Here is a 12,652-nt window from a genome sequence, read left to right on the forward strand (position 1 = left end):
GAGGGGCGTAAGTGTGTTTATTTTAAATGTTACCTAGCAGGAAGACCCTTCACGTGTTCATGCATGAAGGATGAATGCAGTGGGAGCAGACTGTGCGGCTGTCATTTGAGATGTCCAAATGTTTCCAGGAATAGCAGCAGGCCAGCGGGTGTGTTCCACCTGCCTGTCTCCAGCCTGTTGGCTTCGCAGTGGTTCAGCACAGTTCATGCACAGCACATTCACTGTGGCTGTCTGTTAGCACAGAGTTTGGAAGCCTCCTTCCTAAAAAAGGAGAAGGCTGTTCCCTGTATGTGCCGAAGCCTGACTTTTGCAGAAGAAGGAGTTTCTTTATTAACTTCACAAACTGTTTCTTATGAGAAGGGTGTTAAATTCAAAAAAGAAAACTCTCTTGATTATATAATGTGTTAGACAAATCATGTGTATTATTTTAGACAGCTATGCAGAAATGGAGCTTTTCTGAAAAGAAAATCTCAGCCAATGGATGAGCATGGCGGGTGCAGCCGAAATATGACAAACAGCTCATACAATGTGTAGTTCAAGGGTAGCGACAGAAAGAATGTGCTTTCGGGCACTTTCGCCTCCTGTTGCCTTGGTTATCAGTGTCCTCTGCTGGCTCAGTGTTTTTCTTTTTGTTTTTTTATTTTGTTTGGTTTTGTTTTCTTTCTTTGTTTTGTTTTGTTTTTTTTTTCAAGACAGGCTTTTTCTGTGTAGCTTTGGTGCTTATCCTGGATCCCACTCAGTAGACCAGGCTGGCCTCAAACTCACAGAGATCCCCCTGGCTCTGCCTCCCAAGTGCTGGGATTAAAGGTGTGCACCACCACTGCCCGGCTGCTTGTTTGTTTTTTTCCCACAACATCTTTATTTCATTTTCTCTGCCAAGTCAAATGATCAGTTATGACTGTTTCCTCTAAAGGATTTCTCTCCCTTAGCAACTGACTGAGCAGAGTAGCCTATTCCATATGAGTTCTGAGGAATGATAACTGAAATTGACTCATTTAAACAAAAAAAAAAATCGATATTTCAAATTTTGTGGGTGTGTGTTTTGTGAGCAAGATGCATCCAAGATTACAAAAGCTGAGAATTTTGCTGTTCTGGAAGTCTATCTCAAGATCCAGGTTCCAGTATAAGACAGTCTGACAGGCATCTTGGGCCATGTATCTCCAGTTAATGGGGAAACGGGAAAAGGGAGTTGGTTTTGTTTGTTTTTTAATTTTAAAAAAGTTACTTTGTAAACCAGGCATGGTGGTACATGCCTTTAATCCCAGTACTCAGGAGGCAGAGGCAGGCAGATCTCTGAGTTTGAGGCCAGCTTGATCTACATAGTGAGTTCCAGGACAGCCAGGGCTACACAGAAAAACCCTGTCCCGATAAAAAACAAGTTACATTTGTGTTTCTCTCCCACTTCCCCCAGTGTGTGTGTGGTTTACGTGCAGGTGAGGGGTCAGAGGAGAACTTGGTAGAGTCACTTGTTGCCTCTTATGTGGGAGCTGGGGCTTTACCTGCTAAGCCATCTCACTGGCCTCAAAAGGCAGTTTTTTGAAAGCAGAATCGGTCCTGCTGGAGAAGGAGGAGGGCTACTATTTCTTTCTGCACAAAGTTGTGCTTATGGGTTGGTGCCTGGATCCACAGGCAGTACTGCTGAGCCCACGTAAGTAGAGAGCAGGTCATCATTGAGTTTCACAGAAACTACCATACTATTCGGTGCTGGGCAGAAACAACCCCACTGGGCTGTCTCTAGGAGGTGAGCTGTGGATTCAAAGGTATACCAAGTGAGTTTGTGAATAGACTTCATATATGTCCTGGAGGATGCTCACCTAATATCTGCTGTGGGATGGTCTATATGTCAAATTGCTCTGATTGGTCAATAAATAAAACACTGATTGGCCAGTGGCCAGGCAGGAAGTAGGTGGGACAAGGAGAGAGGAGAATTCTGGGAAGCGGAAGGCTGAGGCGGAGAGACACCGCCAGCTGCCGCCATGATCAGCAGCATGTGAAGACGCTGGTAAGCAACCAGCCACATGGCAAGGTATAGATGTATGGAAATGGATTAATTTAAGCTATAAGAACAGTTAGCAAGAAGCCTGCCACGGCCATACAGTTTGTAAGCAATATAAGTCTCTGTGTTTACTTGGTTGGTTGAGCAGCTGTGGACTGGGGGTGACAGAGATTTGTCCTGACTGTGGGCAAGGCAGGAAAACTCTAGCTACAAATATCCAACTTACTCTCGGAAGCACTGAGCATTAAGGTGTGGGGAAATGCCTCTTGTATCCTGGCAATTGGCCCCATGATTTAAGATGGTGTGTGCATCCTGACAGAATAAGAGCCTGCCTGCTGTGGGATGGTCTTTCTGGATGCTGTGAATATGTGTTGCTACCATTGGTTAATGAAGAAGCTGCTCTGGCCTATGGCAAGAGGTTATAGCCAGGCAGGAAATCCAAGAGAGATACAGGGAGAAGAAAGGTGGAGTTGAGCAGACACCATCCAGCCACCCAAGGAACAAGATGCCAGCAGACTGTAATGACATGGCCACATGGCAAAAACATGGATTAATAGAAATGGGTTAATTGAGATGTAAGAGCTAGCTAGCAATAAGCCTGAGCCATAGACCAAACAGTTTGTAATTAATATCAAGCCTCTGAGTGATTATTTTCATAAGCAGCTGTGGGGCCAGGTGGGACCCAGAAAACAGTTTCAGTTACACCTGCCTGACTTTGTTCTGTATGTTTTGGATTTGAGACTTCCTGAGAGAATGAGCCAGATGTATACATCTTGATTCTTAGTAGGGCCAGGTGATTTATGTTGTTCAAGGTAAGACTTTTATCAGTCTTCAAAGCATTTAGCACATACTCATTTCTGTTGCTTTCAAACTCATCTGAACTGATCCTAGATGGCTCTCTCTCTAAGAGCTGCTTGTGCCGAGAAGACAGTGTTGTCGAAAGGTGGCATTCACCTGGCATGTGATGAGGGCAATTCCAGGTGCAGGGTTTGTCAGCTCTGGGCCTTGAGTCGGTCTTTGTCAGCATCATCTCCCCTTGCATAAGAGTTGGAATTACAGGGGTTGAAGAGATGGCTCAGTGGTTAAGAGCACTGGATGCTCTTCCAGAGAACCCAGATTCAACTCCGAGCACCCACATGGCAGCTCCTAACTGTAACTCCAGTTCCAGGGGATCTGATGTACTCCCCTCATCTCCATAGGTACCAGGCACTTATACACATAAAATAATAAAATAGAATTGGAACTGCATTTGGAGAACTTAGCTGAATTGCTCAAGGCCACCAAAGGCAATAACATGACATATCCACATTGAGCTCTGCAGTCACCCTCCCTCTATCCTTGTGTGCACAATCTTTGATGTACTTCAGGGTGACTTTGGAAAGAAACCTGGGATAGGACCCTGTCTTAGGGTTTCTATGAAGAGACACCATGACACAGCAATTCTTATGAAGAAAGCATTTAATTGAGGTGGCAGCTTACAGTTCAGAGGTTCAGTCCATTATCATGGCGGGAATCATGGCGTGTGCATGAAGACACGGTGCTGGTTACATCTTAATCAGAAGACATCAGGAAGTAAACTGTGACACCGGGCAGTATCTTGAGCATAGGAAACCTCAGAGCCCACCTCCACAGTGACACACTTCCTCCAACAGGACCACACCTACTCCAACAAGGCCACACCTCCTAATAGTGCCTCTCTCTCTGAGTTGATGGGAGCCAAAACATCCAGACTATCTCAGACCCTGAGCTTTCATGCTTTGAAGAAATCAATTCCTGCCTTTGTTTACAAGAGAGAACTTAAGCACCTGTTTTGTCACTGAAAAGTTCCCCAACAGTGTAAGCCTTACAGAACTCAGCAGGCCTTTCTAGAAACATTGTTCCCAAATACCAGCAACATATCATATTCTGTTTGTAAATGCCCACTGTAGATATTTTAACATAGCAGCAATTAAGTATGTGGGTTTAGTATTTGGAAGACACGTGTATCCCATACTGGTCCTTGGTCTCACTGTATAGCTGAGGATGACCTTGAACTTGTTAAACCTTATCAACTAGTCCTGTCTGTTAGTTTAAAGGAAAAACAAACACAACAACATAGCTTGAGGTTTCTCTCAAATATTATTAAAGGACCAGCCTTAATAATCTTCCCAGGGACCCAGAAGAGAAACTACGAATTTTGAGAATTATTTTCGGGAAATGAATCTAAATACACCAAGTGTCGGAGCCTGCCGACAGTCAGCTTGGTAGCTGGGTAGAGGCCTTTGGATTGAAGAGACAATGAAGGAGACAGAAAAGAGTCGAGAGGTCTGCCGGTCAATGCCAGACAGCCCCGAGTTTATTTCACAGCCAGCTTACATACAGCCTTGAAGGACAGAGGTAAAACAATGCACAGCACAGGCATTCAACCACTATCTATCCTGTCCTTGAGTCAAGGAGCAGGCAGTGTCATTTTCTGTCTTGATGTACTTCTGGCTGGTGTCAGCAGCCTGCATCTAGCTAGATGGTGTGTTCCTTCCTGTGGGCTAATCAAAACTTTCTCACAGATTAAACAAGTCTGAACTCTATTGACTCAGAATAGACTTCAGATTCAAACTGGGAAACTGAGTCAGTTGTGGGCTCCCACAACCAAGCTCTTTGGCTGTTGACTTTATTCCTCAGAGATAAAATCCTGTTTACACAGCTTCAGTTCTGTTCTCGTGCCTAGCTCCTTTCTTGCCTGATTTCTCTCTACCTTTATTTGCTGTCCCCTCTAAGTTCTATCTTAATTCTTTCATCTTAATTCTGCCTCATCTAGGTTCTTCTCATCTTGTTCTTACCCATCTAAGTACTTCCCCATCTGGCTCTTCCTCATCTTCCATCTCGTCCTCAAGTTCTCTCTGGTCAAAATCCTCCTAATCCTCTCACTTCTCCTCAAGTTCTCTGGGTATTCAGTTATAAACCCAAGCAATAGCAATCCTCCCCCTCCAGCCAGGTCACCATACTTGAATTCCCACAGGGTCATAAAGGCAGGTAAGAATTTTCCTCAGGCAGTGACTGTCAGGATTTCTTTTATAACCCCAAAAGGGAGTGGTTAAAAGAGGAGGTCAACTGAGAGCTAAAATTGGTTAATATATCAAGAAGGGAATTTATGTGCTCAGTCTACATTCATAGAAGTGGTTAGGTAAGAAGTTAGGAGTCTATAATGTTAGTAAGGCTGTATAAGAAAGGAGGGTCTCTCCTTAAATTGCACAAAAATAAAGCTGTCTGCCTGACCTAGGAGACAGGTGTTGTTTCCATAAGGGTGTTACCTTAGTTCAGGAAATTGCTTGGCTTTGGATACTTGATAGGTATTTTAGATAAATACACTGTTAGGAGTTCTTGGCACACAAGAAAATCATTTTAGGAACCAGCTAATATATATACAAAAGCTAAAATATCACCAATACTTCTTAAGCCATGGCTTGACCTTCAGAAAAGTCCTTGACTTTTCCAAGTAGTAGCTTTTGTGATAGTAGCTGGGTTCCACTACATTTTTCCACACTTGCGGCAGCTTTCTGCACGTACCTTGGGTCTGAAGGGGAATGCATTTGTGAAGTGTCTGATAAGCAGCATGTAGGCTATAACATACGTTAAATTATTGGGGTGCTATGGTTTGGAGTACTACCCCAAACCACATGTGTGAAAGGTTTTAGTCCCCAGCTGATGGTGCTATGGATTGGGAGGTGACAGAATCTTCAGGAGGTGGAATGTGACAGGAGGAAATGAGGTCACTGGCGGCATGCCCCTGAAGGGGAGACTGGGTCCTCATCTCCTTCCTCTCTCTACTTCCTGGATTCCATGACGTAAACTGCTTTGCTCTGCCACATACTTGGTGCCCTGATGGCTTGCTTTGTCAGAGATGGAAGAGCAAGGGAGCGCCAGTCATGGCGCCTGTGACACTGGAGGCCACAATAAACCTTCTTCTTTTGTAACTTGTTTCTCTCAGGCATTTCATCACAGCCACAAAAGCTGCATAACATACCAGAGAACAGGGTTTTTCGGGCTACAGAGGCCTCAGGCTTACAGCAAACCACACCATATTTATCCCACTGACTGATGTAAAGAGGAACTGACCAAAGGTCTCCTTTCTGAATCTCTTACATTATTGAAAGAAAATTATTTGATGAATAATCTTCTTTATCTCATCTAAGGCCCCTGTTCATAATCACTCATTTTACATGGGAGTAAGAAGAATCACCACACTGAGAGCCTTACTTTCTAGACAGGTGCCTACAATGAACCATTAGAAACAATATTACTTCCTCCCCGCCACTATGTAGAGCCTCTGGCAAAGGGAAGGACGGCTTATATCCTGCAGGGGATGACCATTTTGAACTATGAGCTCAAGCTTCCTAGTCTGTGGTGTGGTCATTTACTCTCTGTGATTAGCTTCCTTGGGGGTGGGTGGAGGCATTGTTCTTTCTCAGCCTTGCTATTCTTGGCTCAGTAAATCCCTGCTAATCTGGCTGTCCGGGAAACATAGATTTGGATGTGATGGATGGTAGTGATTTATGTTGGGATAGACCTGGAGTTTTTGTTGCCATAATTTGTAAACTCTACTGCTACGAGCCCGATAAGACCTGGCACAGAATGACCTTTCAGTGGGAAGTACAGTGATTTTTTTTTGGACTTCCAGCTCCAAATAATGATACTGAGACTTGTTATTGATTATGAAAGCTAAGCCTTAGCTTAGGCTTGTTCCCAACTAGCTCTTAAAACCTAAATTAACCCGTTTATATTAATTTATGTTCTGTCACATGGCTTGCTACCTCTCCTCAGTACTGTATGTCCGACTTCCTCCTTCTGGCTGGCAAATCTCCCACCTCAGATTCTTTCCCAGAGTTCCTATCTGTGCCTGGAAGTCCTGCTTATCCTCTCCTGTCTAGCTATTGGCTCTTTATCAAACCAATCAGAAGGTGCCTTAAGCAGGTGAGGTTAAGCAGAGACATATCTGTACAGAGTGTACAAAAATATTATCCCAACAGTAGTTACATGAGAGCCTCTCTATTTTCATAGTATGAGTATTGAACCCAGGGCCTTGTGCATGCTTCCAAGTGCTCTACAATCAGCTACAACTCCAGCCCTTTTCATTTTGAGATAGATTTTTGTCAAATTGCCCAGGAAGGCCTTGAACCTTTGCTATTCCTGCTTTGGCCTCAGGAGTAAACTTGACTTTCAGGCCTATGCCACAGTCCTGGCTATAACCCAAGAGCTTCTTTTGTGACAGGCATTACTCTAAGCTTGATCAGTATAATTGCCCACATCATTCTTCTCAGTTTTCAATATGAATAATATTGCCTATTCCCAAACCCATCAAGTGCTTGCAGATTACAGATGGATCACAGATGGCCCCCATTTCCCTGGCTAGGGTCTGGAGTTCAAGCAGCTCCATCTTGGGATTCAGTAAGCCCTTCTTTATTAATCCTGTCTCCCCTGTTCTGAGTTTTTAACTTACTTGATAAAGTTTCTATCTGTTGTGACCAAAACTGCTTGATCAAGATTACTTGATCAAGTTATTGGTGAGAAATGTTAACAGATGAGAGCTAAACCCTAAGCTGTGGGAATCAGTGAACGTAACAAGAGTCTGGGCATTGTCAGTTATAATGGTGGGACCTACTGCAGTGGGGGATTTGCCTTATTGTCACATGGTCTGTGTTCCCATCCTTCTAGCTGAAGAATCAAAGCACCCCCATTTCAAGCAAGCCCCTCACCCCCAGCTTGAAACAGGCCTGAGTTTCAAAATTCTCAGAGCTGCTGACATAGGTCTCAGGACAAAGTCAGGATGTTTGAAGAGCCATCTGGTAGCAACTGATTAACCATAGAACGACCCAATGCTGGAGATGGTCAAAGCACAAAGTCAGGATGTTTCAAGGACTTATCTGGTAACAACTGATTAACCACAGAATGCCCAATATCGGAGGTAATCTATAAAGTTTGACAAACAACCGGTTAAAACTACAAAGTAAGATAACACAGAAATTCTGGAAAAAAGCCCCTAAAACTTGAGCCAATCAGAGTTGTCCCGGTACTAGCACCCCTAAATGATGTAACCTTGTGGTTTTTGCCTTTAAAAACTGAGCTTGTGGAGGGGCGGGCACCTCCTCTAGCCTCCGATGTGTTGGGGTGCTCGACCGAGGTCTCTGGCGCTGCTTGAATTGAAATAAGCCTTGTTTTTGCATTTCGGTGAGTTCATGTCTCTCGTGGTCTCGCACCCAGGGCACAACACTAGCAACAGAAACTTCAATTACCTTTTGGGAAATTACATCCATCCTTTCAGTCTTGGGAAACTATTAATAAAAGTTCCCATGATCAAAGCATAAAGAACAGGCATGTTTTCTTCTGGAGTTTCACCCAAGTGAAGTTCTGCAATGACTAGGAAGATAAAATAAATTTGCTATTGTTGAAACTGTGACTCTCTCAGGTATTCAGCAGGCAACCCAATTTCAGGTCGTGTAATCAAATACAGTCTGATTTCTATTGCAGTCACAGTCCAGTGATAAGCAGCTTTGGTTTAGTTGGTCCACACTGTCTCAGCTGGTGTATTGGTGGTGGTATCCTTGTTCTTTCCCTCACAAACACAAAGTCATCACAGAGCTTCCTGCATTGCATCCAAGTTCAAGATAGGAGATGATGAGAGAACTGTGCTTCAGTTTTCCTTATTAGGAAATCAAAATCTGTCTTACAAAATCCCAACTGTGTTCTTACTTCTATATCCTGCTGGATCTGGATCTTGTAAGCATCTGAGCTGCAAAGGGGAATGGGGAAAGCTAGTATTTACTTTCTGCAGCCTCTGTGGGTGAAGGAGGCAAAGGAAAAGGACTGTGATTGGTACAGTCACTGGGACACCAAGCGACAGTATCTCCTCTCTAGTGGCTGCGCTGAAGGCCACACAGGTGAGCGTGATCTATCTGCTACACACAGGTGATCCTGTTCTATATACTCCACTCAGGTGATCCTGCTCTATCTACTGCACACAGGTGAGCCTGCTTTATCTACTCCACACAGGTGATCCTGCTCTATCTGCCCCACACAGGTGATCCTGCTCTATCTACCCCACACAGGTGATCCTGCTCTATCTACCCCACACAGGTGATCCTGCTCTATCTGCTCCACACAGGTGATCCTGCTCTATCTACCCCACACAGGTGATCCTGCTCTATCTACCCACACAGGTGATCCTGCTCTATCTACCCACACAGGTGATCCTGCTCTATCTACTCCACACAGGTGAGCCTGCTCTATCTACCCCACACAGGTGATCCTGCTCTATCTGCCCACACAGGTGATCCTGCTCTATCTACCCCACACAGGTGATCCTGCTCTATCTGCTCCACACAGGTGATCCTGCTCTATCTACTCCACACAGGTGATCCTGCTCTATCTGCCCACACAGGTGATCCTGCTCTATCTGCTCCACACAGGTGATCCTGCTCTATCTACTACACACAGGTGATCCTGCTCTATCTACCCCACACAGGTGATCCTGCTCTATCTACCCCACACAGGTGATCCTGCTCTATCTACCCCACACAGGTGATCCTGCTCTATCTATCCTCCTATCTACCCACACAGGTGATCCTGCTCTATCTACCCCACACAGGTGATCCTGCTCTATCTACCCACACAGGTGATCCTGCTCTATCTCCACACAGACCTGCTCTACTCCACACAGGTGATCCTGCTCTATCTACCCCACACAGGTGATCCTGCTCTATCTACCCCACACAGGTGATCCTGCTCTATCTACCACACAGGTGATCCTGCTCTATCTACTCCACACAGGTGATCCTGCTCTATCTACTCCACACAGGTGATCCTGCTCTCTCTGCTCCACTCAGGTGATCCTGCTCTATCTACCCCACACAGGTGATCCTGCTCTATCTACCCCACACAGGTGATCCTGCTCTCACTACTCCACACAGGTGATCCTGCTCTATCTACCCCACACAGGTGATCCTGCTCTATCTGCCTACTCCACACAGGTGATCCTGCTCTATCTGCCCCACACGTGACCTGCTCTATCTGCCCACACAGGTGATCCTGCTCTATCTCCCACACAGTGATCTGCTCTACTCCCACACAGGTGATCCTGCTCTATCTACTCCACACAGGTGATCCTGCTCTCTCTGCTCCACACAGGTGATCCTGCTCTATCTGCTCCACACAGGTGATCCTGCTCTATCTACTCCACACAGGTGATCCTGCTCTATCTACTCCATACAGGTGATCTTGCTCTACTCCTGAGTCCTGTAGGTTGCCCTGGGCTTTGCATCTTCCAAATGTAATTCTCAAGCTTTCGTTTTGTTAAGCTTCCAGTGTGAAACATCCCCCACAGGCTCGGCTTTAGGCTACTTGGTCTTCAGCTGGTGATGCTCTTTTAGGAGGTTCTGGAAACTTTGGGAAGTGGAACCTCACTGGAGGAAACTGACCAAGGTTAGTAGAGCTAATTGGTTCTGGTTGATTTGATTTACTCACATGTCTGATCTGCCAGGCTTCTCTATACCCTACACTGACTCAACTCTCAGACTTCAATTTCATTAACTTTTTAACAGTTAGCTTTCATTAAAAGTTTCATTTTTTTTTTTTATTTTTTTGCTACCTCTGCAAGTACATGGGAATACATGTATCCAGGAAAACAAGCATACAGGCTAGACTGCATTTTTGAGAACATGTTTTGAAATAGTGGTAACTGTGAAGGAGGTGGGAATACCCAAGCCCTGAAGTCCACAACAGAACAATGGTTAATTCAGATTAGTAATAAAGGGCTGTTTTGTATTTCTGAGAATAGCATGGCCCTTAGATTATGGCACAAACAACCTCCAATAAGAACCAGCCTGTTGCCAGGAAGAGGGACTTGGAGACCAGAGGCCATGTAAGCAGCCTTGGCCTTGCCATAATAGAACACAGAGTCCCCTTTTAAAGTAGTTTCTTGATGTCATAGATGAAAAACATTTAAAAACAAAACACAAAGGGGGAATTTTTTTTATTGGAATTAGGAAGAGAAATCAATTGGTCATGGAGCTCTGGCGGAGGAAGAGGGAAAGTTACCCTCTGTGAGTCAGAAGCCAGAAAATGCTCATATTCCCCAGTGACCATCTGTAAGCAGTTGGATGCGGGGTAGCTGAAGTATATAAATAGATATTTCATTAATGGGAGAGCTAGTCAGTCTATTTCTGTGCCCTTAGGCATACCTACCATGTATCTCTTCTCATTGTTTAGCTCAGGCTCATCTTGTTTAAGAAATAAAATAGCCTTTGCTCTTTGGTGTCTGACGTGGAGGAGGGACTCTTATCGCAAAGGCAGTCTCCTCAGGATTCTCTTATTTCTATTTCTAGATAACTGACTTAACACCTTTGATGAGATGGTCTGTTCACCAAGAGCAGTGAATCAATTTTACTGATTGACTTGGTACAGTTCCCAGCACCCACATCCTCTTCTGACCTCTGTGAGCTCCTGAGTGCACACGAAACACATAAATACACACACACACACACACACACACACACACACACACACACATAAATTAAAGAAGGAAAGAAAGAAAACTGACTTACAAGTCAAGCAACATGCTAGGTGTGGTGATGCTTGCCTCTAATTCCACCAGGTAGAGAGACAGGAAGATTGCTGTATGTTTGTGGCCAACCTGGTCCACATAGGGAGTTCTAGGCCAGCTTGGACTACCTTTTCTCAAAAAACAAAAGCAAACACCCTTTCCCCCAAGTCAAATTACTTGCCCAAGACTACCAGTTTGGATTTCAGACTCTGTCCTTTGCTGCCCCCCCCTATATATTTAGCATATATACATACAGCATTCACTTATGGAGCTGAGACCAATTGAGCTGGCCTGGCCCCCCACCCATCCCTGTTCATTCATGCTGGTGATCATTACAAGAACATCCTTAAGGAAATTGACTTCCCCTTAGTTAATTGTGGGAGATCTGCTCCCACTTCTTTCCCCTGGGTACTCTTGAGGAGTGAGGGATAAGAGATTTAGCTAGAAATACAGAGGGGAGAGAGACAGAAACACAGGATAGCCTACGGAGGGCCTGGATTCTTATACACCAGCCCCTTCTGTCTCTTCTAAAGGGCGTGTAAAGGAATGCCAAGAGGTGGAGCAAAGACCTCCCCCTAGCACAGCCAAGTGCAGACCCTTCCAAACACCTGGTAACCATCCATGTGGTCAGTCCATCCCCTTATGCAGCTCTGCTGGGTAAAGCAAGCTCAGATCTCACTAGGAAACCTCTGTGGGCTCCCACAGTTAATGACTAATATTTCATAGAAATGAGCTATACATAGCCCTTGGCAGAATATCCAGTTCTCAGGAATGGGTGTGGAGTTTGTGTGGCCACACTGGGATTTCCTCTTGGTGTTAAGCTGCCTTCTTTTTTTCATAAAGAAAAAAGAAATTGTCTGCTTCAGAGTCACTACAAATCCAGATGCTTCCCCCTTTCCAGAATCTTTCACAGCATCGCTAAATTTATCAGAAAAATTTCCCCTTCTCCCTCTGTAGAGTATGAAGTCAGCCATCCATTTTCTCAGTTTCCAAAATAATGAGTCAAGTGTGCTAGGAGCCGGTTGTTGGGAAATATTTTCCGCTTTCCAATAAAAGGAAAGGCTGAATTCCTCTCGAAGCATTGG

Source organism: Peromyscus leucopus, chromosome 4, assembly GCF_004664715.2.
Source record: "Peromyscus leucopus breed LL Stock chromosome 4, UCI_PerLeu_2.1, whole genome shotgun sequence".
NCBI classification, from domain to species: Eukaryota; Metazoa; Chordata; class Mammalia; order Rodentia; family Cricetidae; genus Peromyscus; species Peromyscus leucopus.